The sequence below is a fragment of the Balaenoptera ricei genome, chromosome 16, assembly GCF_028023285.1.
Source record: "Balaenoptera ricei isolate mBalRic1 chromosome 16, mBalRic1.hap2, whole genome shotgun sequence".
NCBI classification, from domain to species: domain Eukaryota; kingdom Metazoa; phylum Chordata; class Mammalia; order Artiodactyla; family Balaenopteridae; genus Balaenoptera; species Balaenoptera ricei.
The window spans coordinates 78,396,838-78,415,921 of record NC_082654.1 but is presented as its reverse complement, the minus strand read 5'-3'; positions in this window follow the sequence as shown (position 1 = coordinate 78,415,921).

The window sequence follows — 19,084 nt, the reverse complement described above, 5'->3', positions numbered from 1 at the left end:
AATGGAGAAATGCTGCCTGCTTGAGGCCACTTCCCACAACATCACCTTTAAACCCATTGCTAAAGGTCACTAAATATTCACCAAACTTGCAGTTCGGGAAATGACACCTGCTCTCTAAAAATTTCTGGGGTGGAAAATTGACCAAAAAATTAAACAGAGGGCAACCTTCCAAGAAGACAATTTCAAGAGTTATATTGTATTCCCAATTGTTTCCTTTTTTTAACAGAAAAGAAAACGGCGGAGAAAAATGATGAGTTCTACGAATTTTCAGAGACATGCAAACCCAAATTACAGAAACCTATCAGCTCACAGCAGCCAGAAGGGCCATTAGCATAAATGCTGCAAACAATAAATGCTGAAGCGATTGTGGAGAAATGCGTACCCTCGATTCTAAGGGGGACGTGGTAAGAGCCACTAATGAAAACACAAAGTAGGTGCTTTGAAAAGGGAAACACGGTGCTACCAGTCAATGAATCACACCCACTGCTGGGCCTATCACCTGAGAAAATGAGAATCAAAAAGTCACAGGCTGGCAATCATGCACTCCAACAATATTTACCATAGCCAACAATTGGAAGCAATGAAAATGTCCATCAACCGAGGAATGCACAAAGTAGAAGTGGTCCACGTACACAGTGGAAAATTACTCCAATAAAAAATAAAAATTAAATTTAAAAATCCAACAAAAGTAAAGAGACATCAGCTTGTGTGGGTTTGTCCAGGCACACTCCACTCTAATTTATAACCGAGAAACACCACAGGCCGCAAGGGCTTTCCCCTAGTTACAAGGGTGGGGAACATAGAACGGCTGCCACCCTATGGCAGTTACCTGCAAAACCAGCTTTAAAGCCTGTGCTAATGGTCATTTCATAGGAAGGAGTAATGCAGGACTGTAAATGAAACCCGCCCTCAAAATGTCTTGAGGGAGGTAATGGCCAAAACATTTCAAAATGTGACACATACTTTAAGAGAACACTTTCAAGAACTAAGAGGTAATCACAGCTTGAAAAATAAAAAGGACTTGCCTTCAAGCTCAATTTCAATGGATTATGAGGCACGTGCGAATTCAACCACAAAGAGGTATCAGATCACACTTGTCAGAATAACCATCAGCAAGAAAACTACAAACAATAAATGCTGAAGGTGTTGTAGAGAAATGCATACCCTCAACCTCAAGGGGGACGTAACTTGGAAAGGGCCACGAAATAGAACAGAATGGAGGTGCATTAAAAAGGTCAACATTGAGCTACCATATGATCCAGCAGGCCCACTCCTCGACCTATAATCTAAGAAGAGAGAATTGGAAAGACACAGGCAGGCAAATCTGCATGGCACAGTATTACAATAGCCAAGATATGGAAGTAACCAAAAAGTCCACCAACAGATGGGTGGACACAGAAGAACTCCTCCATGTACAGATGGAATATTCGCTAGTGAAAAAAATGAAACAATGCCATTTGCAGCACCATAGATGAGTCTAGACGTAATCACGCCACCTGTAGTCAGTGAGAAAGCAAAAGACACATATCCTATCATATCACTTTTTGGAGTTACTTAAAAATTGATACCAATGAAGATATTTCCACAGAGAAAGGCAATCACAGATTCATTAAAAAACTTATGGTTCACCAAATAGAAAGGGATGAGGGTTGGTTACATTACCATATTGGGGTTAACAAAGATATACATACCATGTGAAATATATAACCACCAAAGACGTACGGAAGACCAGGAGAGAGACTACTCAACATTGTGCCATAACCTACATGGGAAAAGGATGCGAGGAAGAATAGATACACGTATATGTGTGAAAGAACCACATCTTGCACACCTAGAGCAAACAAACCATTGTAATCAAATTTGCTGGGATAAAAAATAAAAAGTCAATTACAAATATGAACAAGAAGTAATGAGACATAAACTAAAGGGCTTTTTCCTGGCATATTCCATTCTAATATACAACCTAGAACACCACTTCCATTAAGGCTCTGTTTCCCTAGTAACCAGATTTGGTAAAGGAGAAATGCTGCAGCCTTGTGGCCGTTTCCTGCAAGAGCAGCTTTAAACTCACAGCTAATGGTCACTTAACATTCACAAGGACTCAGGGCTGTAAAAGACACTTGCTCTAAACATTGGTGCTGAAGTAGGGAATGGACAAAAAAATTCAAAACAGGCAAATGTTTCAAGAAGAGATTATGAAGAGTTAAGTTTTCCTCACACTCTTTTTAAAAACAAGGAAAATGGATAAAAGCTCAACCTCAGGGAGTGTTAGACGCATGCAATCTAATCTACAAAAAGTTTCAACTTACACCAGTCGACTGACCATCAGCAAAAAGTCTACAAACAATAAATGCTGACGGGGTTTCAGAGAACTGTGTACCCTCTACCTGCTGGTGAGACGTAAAGGGGTAACAGCCAATAATGAGAAAAGAAAGGAGCTGTGTTTAAAAGTAAAAATGGAGGCACCATTCAATCCAGCAGGCGCATCATTGGACGTCTCACCTGAGAAGACAAGAATCGAGAAGACACAGGCCGCAAAAGCTGCAGTGCAGCCTTATTCACAATAGCCAAGACAGTGAAGCAATCAAAATGTCCAACAACAGGTGAATGGATAAAGAAGAAGTGGTCCATGTACACAATGGAATATTAGCCATGGAAAACAATGAACCATTGCTCTTTGAGGCACCACAAATGAGTCTGGAGGTAATCACGAAACATGAGGTAAGTCGGAAAGCAAAAGACCTATATTCTATGATATCACTTATAGGCGTTATCTAATAACTGACACAAATGAACATATTTCCACAGAGAAAGACACTCACAGACTTAGAAAACAAACTATGCTCATCTAAAAGGAAAGGTGGGGGGAATGGATAAATTAAGATTAGTGTTACTATATGTATACAAACACATATTATATACATATCACAAAAAGACCGACCATATAGCAAGGGAGGTCTGCGGAACCCTCTGTAACATTTTACATGGGAAGAGGATCTGTACTTGAATAGACATATATAATGTACAAATGAAGCAGATTGTGTACACCTAGGAGAACCAATATTCGAAGCTTTACCCCAATTAAAAAAAATTTTAACACCAAGAAGAAATAATGAGACATAAACTTATGGGGGTTTTTCCATGCACATTCCAATGTAATTTACAACCTAGGAACACAACTTCCAGAAAGGCTCTGCTGCCCTAGTACCCAGATTTGGGAATGGAGAAATGCTGCCTGCTTGAGGCCACTTCCCACAACATCACCTTTAAACCCATTGCTAAAGGTCACTAAATATTCACCAAACTTGCAGTTCGGGAAATGACACCTGCTCTCTAAAAATTTCTGGGGTGGAAAATTGACCAAAAAATTAAACAGAGGGCAACCTTCCAAGAAGACAATTTCAAGAGTTATATTGTATTCCCAATTGTTTCCTTTTTTTAACAGAAAAGAAAACGGCGGAGAAAAATGATGAGTTCTACGAATTTTCAGAGACATGCAAACCCAAATTACAGAAACCTATCAGCTCACAGCAGCCAGAAGGGCCATTAGCATAAATGCTGCAAACAATAAATGCTGAAGCGATTGTGGAGAAATGCGTACCCTCGATTCTAAGGGGGACGTGGTAAGAGCCACTAATGAAAACACAAAGTAGGTGCTTTGAAAAGGGAAACACGGTGCTACCAGTCAATGAATCACACCCACTGCTGGGCCTATCACCTGAGAAAATGAGAATCAAAAAGTCACAGGCTGGCAATCATGCACTCCAACAATATTTACCATAGCCAACAATTGGAAGCAATGAAAATGTCCATCAACCGAGGAATGCACAAAGTAGAAGTGGTCCACGTACACAGTGGAAAATTACTCCAATAAAAAATAAAAATTAAATTTAAAAATCCAACAAAAGTAAAGAGACATCAGCTTGTGTGGGTTTGTCCAGGCACACTCCACTCTAATTTATAACCGAGAAACACCACAGGCCGCAAGGGCTTTCCCCTAGTTACAAGGGTGGGGAACATAGAACGGCTGCCACCCTATGGCAGTTACCTGCAAAACCAGCTTTAAAGCCTGTGCTAATGGTCATTTCATAGGAAGGAGTAATGCAGGACTGTAAATGAAACCCGCCCTCAAAATGTCTTGAGGGAGGTAATGGCCAAAACATTTCAAAATGTGACACATACTTTAAGAGAACACTTTCAAGAACTAAGAGGTAATCACAGCTTGAAAAATAAAAAGGACTTGCCTTCAAGCTCAATTTCAATGGATTATGAGGCACGTGCGAATTCAACCACAAAGAGGTATCAGATCACACTTGTCAGAATAACCATCAGCAAGAAAACTACAAACAATAAATGCTGAAGGTGTTGTAGAGAAATGCATACCCTCAACTTCAAGGGGGACGTAACTTGGAAAGGGCCACGAAATAGAACAGAATGGAGGTGCATTAAAAAGGTCAACATTGAGCTACCATATGATCCAGCAGGCCCACTCCTCGACCTATAATCTAAGAAGAGAGAATTGGAAAGACACAGGCAGGCAAATCTGCATGGCACAGTATTACAATAGCCAAGATATGGAAGTAACCAAAAAGTCCACCAACAGATGGGTGGACACAGAAGAACTCCTCCATGTACAGATGGAATATTCGCTAGTGAAAAAAAATGAAACAATGCCATTTGCAGCACCATAGATGAGTCTAGACGTAATCACGCCACCTGTAGTCAGTGAGAAAGCAAAAGACACATATCCTATCATATCACTTTTTGGAGTTACTTAAAAATTGATACCAATGAAGATATTTCCACAGAGAAAGGCAATCACAGATTCATTAAAAAACTTATGGTTCACCAAATAGAAAGGGATGAGGATTGGTTACATTACCATATTGGGGTTAACAAAGATATACATACCATGTGAAATATATAACCACCAAAGACGTACGGAAGACCAGGAGAGAGACTACTCAACATTGTGCCATAACCTACATGGGAAAAGGATGCGAGGAAGAATAGATACACGTATCTGTGTGAAAGAACCACATCTTGCACACCTAGAGCAAACAAACCATTGTAATCAAATTTGCTGGGATAAAAAATAAAAAGTCAGTTACAAATATGAACAAGAAGTAATGAGACATAAACTAAAGGGCTTTTTCCTGGCATATTCCATTCTAATATACAACCTAGAACACCACTTCCATTAAGGCTCTGTTTCCCTAGTAACCAGATTTGGTAAAGGAGAAATGCTGCAGCCTTGTGGCCGTTTCCTGCAAGAGCAGCTTTAAACTCACAGCTAATGGTCACTTAACATTCACAAGGACTCAGGGCTGTAAAAGACACTTGCTCTAAACATTGGTGCTGAAGTAGGGAATGGACAAAAAAATTCAAAACAGGCAAATGTTTCAAGAAGAGATTATGAAGAGTTAAGTTTTCCTCACACTCTTTTTAAAAACAAGGAAAATGGATAAAAGCTCAACCTCAGGGAGTGTTAGACGCATGCAATCTAATCTACAAAAAGTTTCAACTTACACCAGTCGACTGACCATCAGCAAAAAGTCTACAAACAATAAATGCTGACGGGGTTTCAGAGAACTGTGTACCCTCTACCTGCTGGTGAGACGTAAAGGGGTAACAGCCAATAATGAGAAAAGAAAGGAGCTGTGTTTAAAAGTAAAAATGGAGGCACCATTCAATCCAGCAGGCGCATCATTGGACGTCTCACCTGAGAAGACAAGAATCGAGAAGACACAGGCCGCAAAAGCTGCAGTGCAGCCTTATTCACAATAGCCAAGACAGTGAAGCAATCAAAATGTCCAACAACAGGTGAATGGATAAAGAAGAAGTGGTCCATGTACACAATGGAATATTAGCCATGGAAAACAATGAACCATTGCTCTTTGAGGCACCACAAATGAGTCTGGAGGTAATCACGAAACATGAGGTAAGTCGGAAAGCAAAAGACCTATATTCTATGATATCACTTATAGGCGTTATCTAATAACTGACACAAATGAACATATTTCCACAGAGAAAGACACTCACAGACTTAGAAAACAAACTATGCTCATCTAAAAGGAAAGGTGGGGGGAATGGATAAATTAAGATTAGTGTTACTATATGTATACAAACACATATTATATACATATCACAAAAAGACCGACCATATAGCAAGGGAGGTCTGCGGAACCCTCTGTAACATTTTACATGGGAAGAGGATCTGTACTTGAATAGACATATATAATGTACAAATGAAGCAGATTGTGTACACCTAGGAGAACCAATATTCGAAGCTTTACCCCAATTAAAAAAATTTTTAACACCAAGAAGAAATAATGAGACATAAACTTATGGGGGTTTTTCCATGCACATTCCAATGTAATTTACAACCTAGGAACACAACTTCCAGAAAGGCTCTGCTGCCCTAGTACCCAGATTTGGGAATGGAGAAATGCTGCCTGCTTGAGGCCACTTCCCACAACATCACCTTTAAACCCATTGCTAAAGGTCACTAAATATTCACCAAACTTGCAGTTCGGGAAATGACACCTGCTCTCTAAAAATTTCTGGGGTGGAAAATTGACCAAAAAATTAAACAGAGGGCAACCTTCCAAGAAGACAATTTCAAGAGTTATATTGTATTCCCAATTGTTTCCTTTTTTTAACAGAAAAGAAAACGGCGGAGAAAAATGATGAGTTCTACGAATTTTCAGAGACATGCAAACCCAAATTACAGAAACCTATCAGCTCACAGCAGCCAGAAGGGCCATTAGCATAAATGCTGCAAACAATAAATGCTGAAGCGATTGTGGAGAAATGCGTACCCTCGATTCTAAGGGGGACGTGGTAAGAGCCACTAATGAAAACACAAAGTAGGTGCTTTGAAAAGGGAAACACGGTGCTACCAGTCAATGAATCACACCCACTGCTGGGCCTATCACCTGAGAAAATGAGAATCAAAAAGTCACAGGCTGGCAATCATGCACTCCAACAATATTTACCATAGCCAACAATTGGAAGCAATGAAAATGTCCATCAACCGAGGAATGCACAAAGTAGAAGTGGTCCACGTACACAGTGGAAAATTACTCCAATAAAAAATAAAAATTAAATTTAAAAATCCAACAAAAGTAAAGAGACATCAGCTTGTGTGGGTTTGTCCAGGCACACTCCACTCTAATTTATAACCGAGAAACACCACAGGCCGCAAGGGCTTTCCCCTAGTTACAAGGGTGGGGAACATAGAACGGCTGCCACCCTATGGCAGTTACCTGCAAAACCAGCTTTAAAGCCTGTGCTAATGGTCATTTCATAGGAAGGAGTAATGCAGGACTGTAAATGAAACCCGCCCTCAAAATGTCTTGAGGGAGGTAATGGCCAAAACATTTCAAAATGTGACACATACTTTAAGAGAACACTTTCAAGAACTAAGAGGTAATCACAGCTTGAAAAATAAAAAGGACTTGCCTTCAAGCTCAATTTCAATGGATTATGAGGCACGTGCGAATTCAACCACAAAGAGGTATCAGATCACACTTGTCAGAATAACCATCAGCAAGAAAACTACAAACAATAAATGCTGAAGGTGTTGTAGAGAAATGCATACCCTCAACCTCAAGGGGGACGTAACTTGGAAAGGGCCACGAAATAGAACAGAATGGAGGTGCATTAAAAAGGTCAACATTGAGCTACCATATGATCCAGCAGGCCCACTCCTCGACCTATAATCTAAGAAGAGAGAATTGGAAAGACACAGGCAGGCAAATCTGCATGGCACAGTATTACAATAGCCAAGATATGGAAGTAACCAAAAAGTCCACCAACAGATGGGTGGACACAGAAGAACTCCTCCATGTACAGATGGAATATTCGCTAGTGAAAAAAATGAAACAATGCCATTTGCAGCACCATAGATGAGTCTAGACGTAATCACGCCACCTGTAGTCAGTGAGAAAGCAAAAGACACATATCCTATCATATCACTTTTTGGAGTTACTTAAAAATTGATACCAATGAAGATATTTCCACAGAGAAAGGCAATCACAGATTCATTAAAAAACTTATGGTTCACCAAATAGAAAGGGATGAGGGTTGGTTACATTACCATATTGGGGTTAACAAAGATATACATACCATGTGAAATATATAACCACCAAAGACGTACGGAAGACCAGGAGAGAGACTACTCAACATTGTGCCATAACCTACATGGGAAAAGGATGCGAGGAAGAATAGATACACGTATATGTGTGAAAGAACCACATCTTGCACACCTAGAGCAAACAAACCATTGTAATCAAATTTGCTGGGATAAAAAATAAAAAGTCAATTACAAATATGAACAAGAAGTAATGAGACATAAACTAAAGGGCTTTTTCCTGGCATATTCCATTCTAATATACAACCTAGAACACCACTTCCATTAAGGCTCTGTTTCCCTAGTAACCAGATTTGGTAAAGGAGAAATGCTGCAGCCTTGTGGCCGTTTCCTGCAAGAGCAGCTTTAAACTCACAGCTAATGGTCACTTAACATTCACAAGGACTCAGGGCTGTAAAAGACACTTGCTCTAAACATTGGTGCTGAAGTAGGGAATGGACAAAAAAATTCAAAACAGGCAAATGTTTCAAGAAGAGATTATGAAGAGTTAAGTTTTCCTCACACTCTTTTTAAAAACAAGGAAAATGGATAAAAGCTCAACCTCAGGGAGTGTTAGACGCATGCAATCTAATCTACAAAAAGTTTCAACTTACACCAGTCGACTGACCATCAGCAAAAAGTCTACAAACAATAAATGCTGACGGGGTTTCAGAGAACTGTGTACCCTCTACCTGCTGGTGAGACGTAAAGGGATAACAGCCAATAATGAGAAAAGAAAGGAGCTGTGTTTAAAAGTAAAAATGGAGGCACCATTCAATCCAGCAGGCGCATCATTGGACGTCTCACCTGAGAAGACAAGAATCGAGAAGACACAGGCCGCAAAAGCTGCAGTGCAGCCTTATTCACAATAGCCAAGACAGTGAAGCAATCAAAATGTCCAACAACAGGTGAATGGATAAAGAAGAAGTGGTCCATGTACACAATGGAATATTAGCCATGGAAAACAATGAACCATTGCTCTTTGAGGCACCACAAATGAGTCTGGAAATAATCACGAAACATGAGGTAAGTCGGAAAGCAAAAGACCTATATTCTATGATATCACTTATAGGCGTTATCTAATAACTGACACAAATGAACATATTTCCACAGAGAAAGACACTCACAGACTTAGAAAACAAACTATGCTCATCTAAAAGGAAAGGTGGGGGGAATGGATAAATTAAGATTAGTGTTACTATATGTATACAAACACATATTATATATATATCACAAAAAGACCGACCATATAGCAAGGGAGGTGTGCGGAACCCTCTGTAACATTTTACATGGGAAGAGGATCTGTACTTGAATAGACATATATAATGTACAAATGAAGCAGATTGTGTACACCTAGGAGAACCAATATTCGAAGCTTTACCCCAATTAAAAAAAATTTTAACACCAAGAAGAAATAATGAGACATAAACTTATGGGGGTTTTTCCATGCACATTCCAATGTAATTTACAACCTAGGAACACAACTTCCAGAAAGGCTCTGCTGCCCTAGTACCCAGATTTGGGAATGGAGAAATGCTGCCTGCTTGAGGCCACTTCCCACAACATCACCTTTAAACCCATTGCTAAAGGTCACTAAATATTCACCAAACTTGCAGTTCGGGAAATGACACCTGCTCTCTAAAAATTTCTGGGGTGGAAAATTGACCAAAAAATTAAACAGAGGGCAACCTTCCAAGAAGACAATTTCAAGAGTTATATTGTATTCCCAATTGTTTCCTTTTTTTAACAGAAAAGAAAACGGCGGAGAAAAATGATGAGTTTTACGAATTTTCAGAGACATGCAAACCCAAATTACAGAAACCTATCAGCTCACAGCAGCCAGAAGGGCCATTAGCATAAATGCTGCAAACAATAAATGCTGAAGCGATTGTGGAGAAATGCGTACCCTCGATTCTAAGGGGGACGTGGTAAGAGCCACTAATGAAAACACAAAGTAGGTGCTTTGAAAAGGGAAACACGGTGCTACCAGTCAATGAATCACACCCACTGCTGGGCCTATCACCTGAGAAAATGAGAATCAAAAAGTCACAGGCTGGCAATCATGCACTCCAACAATATTTACCATAGCCAACAATTGGAAGCAATGAAAATGTCCATCAACCGAGGAATGCACAAAGTAGAAGTGGTCCACGTACACAGTGGAAAATTACTCCAATAAAAAATAAAAATTAAATTTAAAAATCCAACAAAAGTAAAGAGACATCAGCTTGTGTGGGTTTGTCCAGGCACACTCCACTCTAATTTATAACCGAGAAACACCACAGGCCGCAAGGGCTTTCCCCTAGTTACAAGGGTGGGGAACATAGAACGGCTGCCACCCTATGGCAGTTACCTGCAAAACCAGCTTTAAAGCCTGTGCTAATGGTCATTTCATAGGAAGGAGTAATGCAGGACTGTAAATGAAACCCGCCCTCAAAATGTCTTGAGGGAGGTAATGGCCAAAACATTTCAAAATGTGACACATACTTTAAGAGAACACTTTCAAGAACTAAGAGGTAATCACAGCTTGAAAAATAAAAAGGACTTGCCTTCAAGCTCAATTTCAATGGATTATGAGGCACGTGCGAATTCAACCACAAAGAGGTATCAGATCACACTTGTCAGAATAACCATCAGCAAGAAAACTACAAACAATAAATGCTGAAGGTGTTGTAGAGAAATGCATACCCTCAACCTCAAGGGGGACGTAACTTGGAAAGGGCCACGAAATAGAACAGAATGGAGGTGCATTAAAAAGGTCAACATTGAGCTACCATATGATCCAGCAGGCCCACTCCTCGACCTATAATCTAAGAAGAGAGAATTGGAAAGACACAGGCAGGCAAATCTGCATGGCACAGTATTACAATAGCCAAGATATGGAAGTAACCAAAAAGTCCACCAACAGATGGGTGGACACAGAAGAACTCCTCCATGTACAGATGGAATATTCGCTAGTGAAAAAAATGAAACAATGCCATTTGCAGCACCATAGATGAGTCTAGACGTAATCACGCCACCTGTAGTCAGTGAGAAAGCAAAAGACACATATCCTATCATATCACTTTTTGGAGTTACTTAAAAATTGATACCAATGAAGATATTTCCACAGAGAAAGGCAATCACAGATTCATTAAAAAACTTATGGTTCACCAAATAGAAAGGGATGAGGGTTGGTTACATTACCATATTGGGGTTAACAAAGATATACATACCATGTGAAATATATAACCACCAAAGACGTACGGAAGACCAGGAGAGAGACTACTCAACATTGTGCCATAACCTACATGGGAAAAGGATGCGAGGAAGAATAGATACACGTATATGTGTGAAAGAACCACATCTTGCACACCTAGAGCAAACAAACCATTGTAATCAAATTTGCTGGGATAAAAAATAAAAAGTCAATTACAAATATGAACAAGAAGTAATGAGACATAAACTAAAGGGCTTTTTCCTGGCATATTCCATTCTAATATACAACCTAGAACACCACTTCCATTAAGGCTCTGTTTCCCTAGTAACCAGATTTGGTAAAGGAGAAATGCTGCAGCCTTGTGGCCGTTTCCTGCAAGAGCAGCTTTAAACTCACAGCTAATGGTCACTTAACATTCACAAGGACTCAGGGCTGTAAAAGACACTTGCTCTAAACATTGGTGCTGAAGTAGGGAATGGACAAAAAAATTCAAAACAGGCAAATGTTTCAAGAAGAGATTATGAAGAGTTAAGTTTTCCTCACACTCTTTTTAAAAACAAGGAAAATGGATAAAAGCTCAACCTCAGGGAGTGTTAGACGCATGCAATCTAATCTACAAAAAGTTTCAACTTACACCAGTCGACTGACCATCAGCAAAAAGTCTACAAACAATAAATGCTGACGGGGTTTCAGAGAACTGTGTACCCTCTACCTGCTGGTGAGACGTAAAGGGATAACAGCCAATAATGAGAAAAGAAAGGAGCTGTGTTTAAAAGTAAAAATGGAGGCACCATTCAATCCAGCAGGCGCATCATTGGACGTCTCACCTGAGAAGACAAGAATCGAGAAGACACAGGCCGCAAAAGCTGCAGTGCAGCCTTATTCACAATAGCCAAGACAGTGAAGCAATCAAAATGTCCAACAACAGGTGAATGGATAAAGAAGAAGTGGTCCATGTACACAATGGAATATTAGCCATGGAAAACAATGAACCATTGCTCTTTGAGGCACCACAAATGAGTCTGGAAATAATCACGAAACATGAGGTAAGTCGGAAAGCAAAAGACCTATATTCTATGATATCACTTATAGGCGTTATCTAATAACTGACACAAATGAACATATTTCCACAGAGAAAGACACTCACAGACTTAGAAAACAAACTATGCTCATCTAAAAGGAAAGGTGGGGGGAATGGATAAATTAAGATTAGTGTTACTATATGTATACAAACACATATTATATATATATCACAAAAAGACCGACCATATAGCAAGGGAGGTGTGCGGAACCCTCTGTAACATTTTACATGGGAAGAGGATCTGTACTTGAATAGACATATATAATGTACAAATGAAGCAGATTGTGTACACCTAGGAGAACCAATATTCGAAGCTTTACCCCAATTAAAAAAAATTTTAACACCAAGAAGAAATAATGAGACATAAACTTATGGGGGTTTTTCCATGCACATTCCAATGTAATTTACAACCTAGGAACACAACTTCCAGAAAGGCTCTGCTGCCCTAGTACCCAGATTTGGGAATGGAGAAATGCTGCCTGCTTGAGGCCACTTCCCACAACATCACCTTTAAACCCATTGCTAAAGGTCACTAAATATTCACCAAACTTGCAGTTCGGGAAATGACACCTGCTCTCTAAAAATTTCTGGGGTGGAAAATTGACCAAAAAATTAAACAGAGGGCAACCTTCCAAGAAGACAATTTCAAGAGTTATATTGTATTCCCAATTGTTTCCTTTTTTTAACAGAAAAGAAAACGGCGGAGAAAAATGATGAGTTTTACGAATTTTCAGAGACATGCAAACCCAAATTACAGAAACCTATCAGCTCACAGCAGCCAGAAGGGCCATTAGCATAAATGCTGCAAACAATAAATGCTGAAGCGATTGTGGAGAAATGCGTACCCTCGATTCTAAGGGGGACGTGGTAAGAGCCACTAATGAAAACACAAAGTAGGTGCTTTGAAAAGGGAAACACGGTGCTACCAGTCAATGAATCACACCCACTGCTGGGCCTATCACCTGAGAAAATGAGAATCAAAAAGTCACAGGCTGGCAATCATGCACTCCAACAATATTTACCATAGCCAACAATTGGAAGCAATGAAAATGTCCATCAACCGAGGAATGCACAAAGTAGAAGTGGTCCACGTACACAGTGGAAAATTACTCCAATAAAAAATAAAAATTAAATTTAAAAATCCAACAAAAGTAAAGAGACATCAGCTTGTGTGGGTTTGTCCAGGCACACTCCACTCTAATTTATAACCGAGAAACACCACAGGCCGCAAGGGCTTTCCCCTAGTTACAAGGGTGGGGAACATAGAACGGCTGCCACCCTATGGCAGTTACCTGCAAAACCAGCTTTAAAGCCTGTGCTAATGGTCATTTCATAGGAAGGAGTAATGCAGGACTGTAAATGAAACCCGCCCTCAAAATGTCTTGAGGGAGGTAATGGCCAAAACATTTCAAAATGTGACACATACTTTAAGAGAACACTTTCAAGAACTAAGAGGTAATCACAGCTTGAAAAATAAAAAGGACTTGCCTTCAAGCTCAATTTCAATGGATTATGAGGCACGTGCGAATTCAACCACAAAGAGGTATCAGATCACACTTGTCAGAATAACCATCAGCAAGAAAACTACAAACAATAAATGCTGAAGGTGTTGTAGAGAAATGCATACCCTCAACCTCAAGGGGGACGTAACTTGGAAAGGGCCACGAAATAGAACAGAATGGAGGTGCATTAAAAAGGTCAACATTGAGCTACCATATGATCCAGCAGGCCCACTCCTCGACCTATAATCTAAGAAGAGAGAATTGGAAAGACACAGGCAGGCAAATCTGCATGGCACAGTATTACAATAGCCAAGATATGGAAGTAACCAAAAAGTCCACCAACAGATGGGTGGACACAGAAGAACTCCTCCATGTACAGATGGAATATTCGCTAGTGAAAAAAATGAAACAATGCCATTTGCAGCACCATAGATGAGTCTAGACGTAATCACGCCACCTGTAGTCAGTGAGAAAGCAAAAGACACATATCCTATCATATCACTTTTTGGAGTTACTTAAAAATTGATACCAATGAAGATATTTCCACAGAGAAAGGCAATCACAGATTCATTAAAAAACTTATGGTTCACCAAATAGAAAGGGATGAGGGTTGGTTACATTACCATATTGGGGTTAACAAAGATATACATACCATGTGAAATATATAACCACCAAAGACGTACGGAAGACCAGGAGAGAGACTACTCAACATTGTGCCATAACCTACATGGGAAAAGGATGCGAGGAAGAATAGATACACGTATATGTGTGAAAGAACCACATCTTGCACACCTAGAGCAAACAAACCATTGTAATCAAATTTGCTGGGATAAAAAATAAAAAGTCAATTACAAATATGAACAAGAAGTAATGAGACATAAACTAAAGGGCTTTTTCCTGGCATATTCCATTCTAATATACAACCTAGAACACCACTTCCATTAAGGCTCTGTTTCCCTAGTAACCAGATTTGGTAAAGGAGAAATGCTGCAGCCTTGTGGCCGTTTCCTGCAAGAGCAGCTTTAAACTCACAGCTAATGGTCACTTAACATTCACAAGGACTCAGGGCTGTAAAAGACACTTGCTCTAAACATTGGTGCTGAAGTAGGGAATGGACAAAAAAATTCAAAACAGGCAAATGTTTCAAGAAGAGATTATGAAGAGTTAAGTTTTCCTCACACTCTTTTTAAAAACAAGGAAAATGGATAAAAGCTCAACCTCAGGGAGTGTTAGACGCATGCAATCTAATCTACAAAAAGTTTCAACTTACACCAGTCGACTGACCATCAGCAAAAAGTCTACAAACAATAAATGCTGACGGGGTTTCAGAGAACTGTGTACCCTCTACCTGCTGGTGAGACGTAAAGGGATAACAGCCAATAATGAGAAAAGAAAGGAGCTGTGTTTAAAAGTAAAAATGGAGGCACCATTCAATCCAGCAGGCGCATCATTGGACGTCTCACCTGAGAAGACAAGAATCGAGAAGACACAGGCCGCAAAAGCTGCAGTGCAGCCTTATTCACAATAGCCAAGACAGTGAAGCAATCAAAATGTCCAACAACAGGTGAATGGATAAAGAAGAAGTGGTCCATGTACACAATGGAATATTAGCCATGGAAAACAATGAACCATTGCTCTTTGAGGCACCACAAATGAGTCTGGAAATAATCACGAAACATGAGGTAAGTCGGAAAGCAAAAGACCTATATTCTATGATATCACTTATAGGCGTTATCTAATAACTGACACAAATGAACATATTTCCACAGAGAAAGACACTCACAGACTTAGAAAACAAACTATGCTCATCTAAAAGGAAAGGTGGGGGGAATGGATAAATTAAGATTAGTGTTACTATATGTATACAAACACATATTATATATATATCACAAAAAGACCGACCATATAGCAAGGGAGGTGTGCGGAACCCTCTGTAACATTTTACATGGGAAGAGGATCTGTACTTGAATAGACATATATAATGTACAAATGAAGCAGATTGTGTACACCTAGGAGAACCAATATTCGAAGCTTTACCCCAATTAAAAAAAATTTTAACACCAAGAAGAAATAATGAGACATAAACTTATGGGGGTTTTTCCATGCACATTCCAATGTAATTTACAACCTAGGAACACAACTTCCAGAAAGGCTCTGCTGCCCTAGTACCCAGATTTGGGAATGGAGAAATGCTGCCTGCTTGAGGCCACTTCCCACAACATCACCTTTAAACCCATTGCTAAAGGTCACTAAATATTCACCAAACTTGCAGTTCGGGAAATGACACCTGCTCTCTAAAAATTTCTGGGGTGGAAAATTGACCAAAAAATTAAACAGAGGGCAACCTTCCAAGAAGACAATTTCAAGAGTTATATTGTATTCCCAATTGTTTCCTTTTTTTAACAGAAAAGAAAACGGCGGAGAAAAATGATGAGTTTTACGAATTTTCAGAGACATGCAAACCCAAATTACAGAAACCTATCAGCTCACAGCAGCCAGAAGGGCCATTAGCATAAATGCTGCAAACAATAAATGCTGAAGCGATTGTGGAGAAATGCGTACCCTCGATTCTAAGGGGGACGTGGTAAGAGCCACTAATGAAAACACAAAGTAGGTGCTTTGAAAAGGGAAACACGGTGCTACCAGTCAATGAATCACACCCACTGCTGGGCCTATCACCTGAGAAAATGAGAATCAAAAAGTCACAGGCTGGCAATCATGCACTCCAACAATATTTACCATAGCCAACAATTGGAAGCAATGAAAATGTCCATCAACCGAGGAATGCACAAAGTAGAAGTGGTCCACGTACACAGTGGAAAATTACTCCAATAAAAAATAAAAATTAAATTTAAAAATCCAACAAAAGTAAAGAGACATCAGCTTGTGTGGGTTTGTCCAGGCACACTCCACTCTAATTTATAACCGAGAAACACCACAGGCCGCAAGGGCTTTCCCCTAGTTACAAGGGTGGGGAACATAGAACGGCTGCCACCCTATGGCAGTTACCTGCAAAACCAGCTTTAAAGCCTGTGCTAATGGTCATTTCATAGGAAGGAGTAATGCAGGACTGTAAATGAAACCCGCCCTCAAAATGTCTTGAGGGAGGTAATGGCCAAAACATTTCAAAATGTGACACATACTTTAAGAGAACACTTTCAAGAACTAAGAGGTAATCACAGCTTGAAAAATAAAAAGGACTTGCCTTCAAGCTCAATTTCAATGGATTATGAGGCACGTGCGAATTCAACCACAAAGAGGTATCAGATCACACTTGTCAGAATAACCATCAGCAAGAAAACTACAAACAATAAATGCTGAAGGTGTTGTAGAGAAATGCATACCCTCAACCTCAAGGGGGACGTAACTTGGAAAGGGCCACGAAATAGAACAGAATGGAGGTGCATTAAAAAGGTCAACATTGAGCTACCATATGATCCAGCAGGCCCACTCCTCGACCTATAATCTAAGAAGAGAGAATTGGAAAGACACAGGCAGGCAAATCTGCATGGCACAGTATTACAATAGCCAAGATATGGAAGTAACCAAAAAGTCCACCAACAGATGGGTGGACACAGAAGAACTCCTCCATGTACAGATGGAATATTCGCTAGTGAAAAAAATGAAACAATGCCATTTGCAGCACCATAGATGAGTCTAGACGTAATCACGCCACCTGTAGTCAGTGAGAAAGCAAAAGACACATATCCTATCATATCACTTTTTGGAGTTACTTAAAAATTGATACCAATGAAGATATTTCCACAGAGAAAGGCAATCACAGATTCATTAAAAAACTTATGGTTCACCAAATAGAAAGGGATGAGGGTTGGTTACATTACCATATTGGGGTTAACAAAGATATACATACCATGTGAAATATATAACCACCAAAGACGTACGGAAGACCAGGAGAGAGACTACTCAACATTGTGCCATAACCTACATGGGAAAAGGATGCGAGGAAGAATAGATACACGTATATGTGTGAAAGAACCACATCTTGCACACCTAGAGCAAACAAACCATTGTAATCAAATTTGCTGGGATAAAAAATAAAAAGTCAATTACAAATATGAACAAGAAGTAATGAGACATAAACTAAAGGGCTTTTTCCTGGCATATTCCATTCTAATATACAACCTAGAACACCACTTCCATTAAGGCTCTGTTTCCCTAGTAACCAGATTTGGTAAAGGAGAAATGCTGCAGCCTTGTGGCCGTTTCCTGCAAGAGCAGCTTTAAACTCACAGCTAATGGTCACTTAACATTCACAAGGACTCAGGGCTGTAAAAGACACTTGCTCTAAACATTGGTGCTGAAGTAGGGAATGGACAAAAAAATTCAAAACAGGCAAATGTTTCAAGAAGAGATTATGAAGAGTTAAGTTTTCCTCACACTCTTTTTAAAAACAAGGAAAATGGATAAAAGCTCAACCTCAGGGAGTGTTAGACGCATGCAATCTAATCTACAAAAAGTTTCAACTTACACCAGTCGACTGACCATCAGCAAAAAGTCTACAAACAATAAATGCTGACGGGGTTTCAGAGAACTGTGTACCCTCTACCTGCTGGTGAGACGTAAAGGGATAACAGCCAATAATGAGAAAAGAAAGGAGCTGTGTTTAAAAGTAAAAATGGAGGCACCATTCAATCCAGCAGGCGCATCATTGGACGTCTCACCTGAGAAGACAAGAATCGAGAAGACACAGGCCGCAAAAGCTGCAGTGCAGCCTTATTCACAATAGCCAAGACAGTGAAGCAATCAAAATGTCCAACAACAGGTGAATGGATAAAGAAGAAGTGGTCCATGTACACAATGGAATATTAGCCATGGAAAACAATGAACCATTGCTCTTTGAGGCACCACAAATGAGTCTGGAAATAATCACGAAACATGAGGTAAGTCGGAAAGCAAAAGACCTATATTCTATGATATCACTTATAGGCGTTATCTAATAACTGACACAAATGAACATATTTCCACAGAGAAAGACACTCACAGACTTAGAAAACAAACTATGCTCATCTAAAAGGAAAGGTGGGGGGAATGGATAAATTAAGATTAGTGTTACTATATGTATACAAACACATATTATATATATATCACAAAAAGACCGACCATATAGCAAGGGAGGTGTGCGGAACCCTCTGTAACATTTTACATGG